This window comes from Atta colombica, unplaced genomic scaffold, assembly GCF_001594045.1.
Source record: "Atta colombica isolate Treedump-2 unplaced genomic scaffold, Acol1.0 scaffold29, whole genome shotgun sequence".
NCBI classification, from domain to species: Eukaryota; Metazoa; Arthropoda; class Insecta; order Hymenoptera; family Formicidae; genus Atta; species Atta colombica.
Window position 1 is genome coordinate 1,107,473 of NW_017259392.1, and position 4,966 is coordinate 1,112,438.

A 4,966-nucleotide genomic window follows, 5' to 3' on the forward strand; every position below is an offset into this window, starting at 1 on the left:
TATAAGAGTCAATAACAAATTAAATTATAGAGAAAAGGCTCCTTTTATGAGATACCGAGTTCATTTTGGATAAATGCTAGAAGTTTATGAATTATGAATTAAAAAAAATTTAAAAAAATAATAGGTCATTTTGAAGGGAATTTAATAAGCTTTAAAATAACATTATATAAAATTTAATTCAAATTCCATTTTTTTTTAAATTAAAGAAATGTAAAAAGTGAGCAAATCACAAAGCCAAAAAATTGCGCTCCTAAAATAAATGAGATGCCCCGAGAAATCGATAATAAAACGCAAACTATATCAGTATTGCAATTAAAAAACTTTACTTCATGTTTCTAAAATGCAACACACCATGAACATGCGGTAGATTATATCCAGAACTCGTCTTCAAATAATTGGAATCAAGCATCGCAAAAATAGACACTCGATATTCATTCCTTTTTATTATTGTACAATACAATAACATTTACTCTTTAGCAACGATTTTCACTATAACATAGGAGCATGGGTTATTTTATATTAGAAATACCCTGGATATCTCTTCTACGATTTCCACGCTTTACGGTTTTACGATTATCAAATCTAACTTCTATAATTTAACATATCCCGTATTTTTCTATTAGTACAACCTACTCTATCATTATATGAAGAATTGTCAATATTTATTGCCAAATCTTGTTTATTAAATAATAAACAATATTTAAAGGTTCATCTCAATGAAATTTGAAGACATCCAAATTCTAAAATCTTTTTTTATACCTGACTACAGGCATGATTTAATAATGAATTTTCTATTAAATAGTTTTTCAGTCCAAGAGCAATAAATTTATGATGGAATCAATAGCGTTTATTAATTTAGCTTTAGAAACGTCGCTATCTCATATTAGGCATCTATCTCAAAATAAAGGGTTTTCCTCTATATTAAAAAACGAAATATTACATATGTATTCTAAACAATTATCATTGAAATATGCTATTACATTTCGGTCTTTGAATTAGATCTTCTTCAGATATTTACTTAATATAAAGATGTTGTCATGATTTAATAGTATAGATTGTGAAAAAAAATCATAATCACATGTCGTATGAATAATTGAACGTTAAACAGAAGAATCGAAATTGCTCGCCAAAAGATTGAAAGGCCGATTGAACAGAATTTCATGACGTTCTAATAAAATTATAAATTTCATTAATTAACATCAAATAAAAAGTAGGCAAATATCACCTTGATAGAACACTCACCAATATGTCAAAAAATATAATTCGATGATATGATACTCATCAACTTTCTCAGTCAGTGTAGTAATTAGTCAGTGTAGTAATAAATAATATATAATCTTATAGTCATAATGTAAAATCCACAGAATTATAAATTGTAAAATTGTATTCTTCAGTAAATAATCGTTAAATAAAATATGAATATGTAAAATCAGTCCAGAAATAAAATTAAAAATGTATAACTGTTGTAGCTGACACTGATTAACAGAAAAATACTTAAACCAGCGTGATCTTGGCAACGCAAAGTTAGATTTTGTTTACAATAGGAATGTATGCTTTATGTAAGCCCTCAGGGTCAATTTGAAGATTAAGCTATTCTTTTGTTTTTTAATATGAAGCAGAAATTAATCGCTTATTGTAACATGGTCTTTTATCAAGAATTTCAATATTATTCCAATCGAAATCATGTTCATTATCTAATCTACGTTGTAACTGAACGGGAAGATATGTTCCAGCATATTTCGATGCTCAGCAATTCGTGTTTTTAGCTGTCTATCAGTCTGTCCTACATACGATGCGTCGCAATTATTACAATTAATTTCATAAATTATTTTTAGATAGATGAGGACGAAGGTCTTTATGTATCTTAATGTATTTTTGTAATTTATTCGAACTATAAAGTGATACTTTAATGTCATTCCTATTAAATTGATTAAATTTTTCTGTTAAAGACGGAATAAAAGGCGCTATAAACGCTGATAAAACGATTGATGGATCATTGTTATTATTAACTCGATTAACCGACGCTGCACTTCTGACTCCGATATTTTTTAGTCTCTTATTAATTGTGTCAAAGATAAATTTAAGTGAATAATCAGTAAATGTTTATTATAAGTGTTAAATTTTTCATGTAGAATTCAGAATCCGACAGTAAAATAGCTCTATTCATCAAACTGATGATTACACTTTTTCTGAGGTAATGGATGGTTAGAGTAAAAATTTAAAAATCTCCCCAAGAACTAGGTCTGACAAGCAAAGAAAACAAAATTGTAAGAATATTAAACCGATCAAATATAATAGTAATAACATTGTCGTGCATCCGGTCAAAAATAATAATAATATATCAACAGTCTCACATCGAGATGATTAAAAATAATTACAAATCAGCATCTTTGTCAAGTTGATATTGAAGAACGAGAAGATATGTTGACTTCTTTAATACAAGCTAATCCTCATAATATCATTTATCCTCATAATCCTAGAACCTCAGAAGAAGAAATCATAACAGAAAATCTTCCTTCTTCATTGTTAATATTTGTTATATTTAAATTTTTTTTCTACATCCAATATTATAATATTTCTTCTTCTTTTTCGGGATATTGAAACGTATATTTTATTCATTCTGTTATATTCACACGAAAAGAATTTTCTGTGCATCCGAACAGCTGTAGACTCTAATGGCTTTTTTACATTTTTCATGATAGATTCTTTCGAGCCTCATTTTATATATTCGTTTTATTAAAATTTTATTCTGTCTATTTGTTAATCTATATTCTAATCTGGTTTATGTATATTTACCATCTCTTTTATATATATTTTATTGATCTATATTTTCTATTTTTCTATTATATTATATTTCTTTTATTTTTTTCTATTTAATGATGTATAAATATCATGAGTCAAATCACAACAGAAAAAAAAACATACTTTAATATTCTGTTTTATTTAATCTTTTACCTGTTGTTATACGTTTATAAAAAATGATATAATCTATATTAACCAGTGAACATAAAAATTCAATAAGTTTTTATGTACTCAATTATAATATTGATCAAAAAATAATAAACAATCAATATAAGAGTTAATAAACAATATTCTATTATATCCTCACATTCTCGATTTCTTGAAAAACTTTGCCTTTATATAGTGTATATGCATTCGTTATATCTTCGTATGCACATAATTTTATATACATAATATATTCAGTAATAAAAAGAGATCCGAGATTAAGTTCATCTGTTAAAATAGATAAAATAGATAAAGTATAAATGGAATGTTATGTTTTCCTGTCTATTAAATTTATATATTGTTAATAAATTAATGATATATATCTAGATATATATAATATATTAATAAAATTATAACATTTCCTCAAAAAAACGTTAATTCATTATTGATCATGCACAACAACGGAGTTATTACATCTGCAATGTCACTACGATGTAACAAAAAATATATAATCCAAATTAAAATACAGAACAGATAAAACAATCAATATTAAAAATATTTATTAAACGCAAAATTCTCTTGAAAATTATCATATAATTTCTAAAAAAACACAATTTTTATCGAGTATCGAATTTTTTAATTCATTATTCAGTTAGATATTAAATAAATAAAAATTAATTATACATTTTATAAAAAAGAACTCAAAAATACATTTTTATAAAATTTCAAAATAATTTTAAAGTAATCCTTTTTTCTAATTAGTTAATTAATTTTTTAATTCTTGTAAAATAAAACGACTTAAAACTAAACAGAAAAAAATATTGATTGTGCATAAACAAAAAATTGTATCGAGTCCATCACCTCGAATCTGATTTACGCAAAAATCATGTTTAAAATTGACTCAAGCATACACTCTACTTATATAGTTCCAGTGAGACATAAATGGTGCCGTATCATGAATGATTCGAAGAGACTGATAGATTTGACAATTAAGCACCTCTAATAAAAGAAAAGTTAGTATTCATTGCCGAATCTAACAATTTACACAATCTAGGAAAGAGATCTAACTCCTCGTCAAGCAAAAAACTAACAGCTAGATTCTGATCAAGATTAAATGCGATTGAGACACTGATAAATAAAGGCAGAGAAATGAGTGTTCTAATTAGAATAATATAATTCTTTTTTGAGCGTCAGAGACGAATCCGAGTCAATCAATTATGCCGACAGAGCATGTTCAATTATATAACAATGCCATAGGTACCGTTCGTAAAAATATGAGACTAAATATATATGGAACGAATATATGGCGTATCTAAATCAACGCTAAATCAACAACTTAAATTTAGAAAAGCCACTGAACATCAAAATAACAATGGGTCCCTATCCTATACTTGGAATTTTATTAAATCACCTTTTCATTTTCTGAATTTTTTTCTTCATTTTGATGGTTTTCATATACTAATAGTCAATCACTGTCATTTTTTTATTGTCAGACTTATGATCAATAACTGAACTATAATTTTTTGAATAAAAATTTCTACTATTGAAAAAAAATAAAAAACATGATCATGTTCAAAATTTTTTTGTATCTGTCATATTCTTTGAATCTTATCTAACATCCGCTTTGTATCAAATTTAAATTTTAAATAATTTCAGTGATTTTAATTACGGTGATTATATTAAATAAATTTCAGCATTAATTAGTAGTCAATCACTATACACTTTACCCTATAAGGGAACGCAAAAGATTAAATAAAAATACAGAAAATTAAAGTATATTGATCTTTTTTATTTACTATTGTGATTTAAATTGATTCATAATATTCATCACCAAATAGAAAAAAAAAATAAAAGAAATATAATGTAATAAAAAAATAAAAAATATAGATATATTAAAATATAAAATATAAAATATAAAATAGCTTGTTCAATATTAATTCTACATGTAAAACTTGTATAATTATTGATTTCATAGTTGCTATCATTGTGTTTTTCTCTTCGAGTGTGCTGTATGCATGTG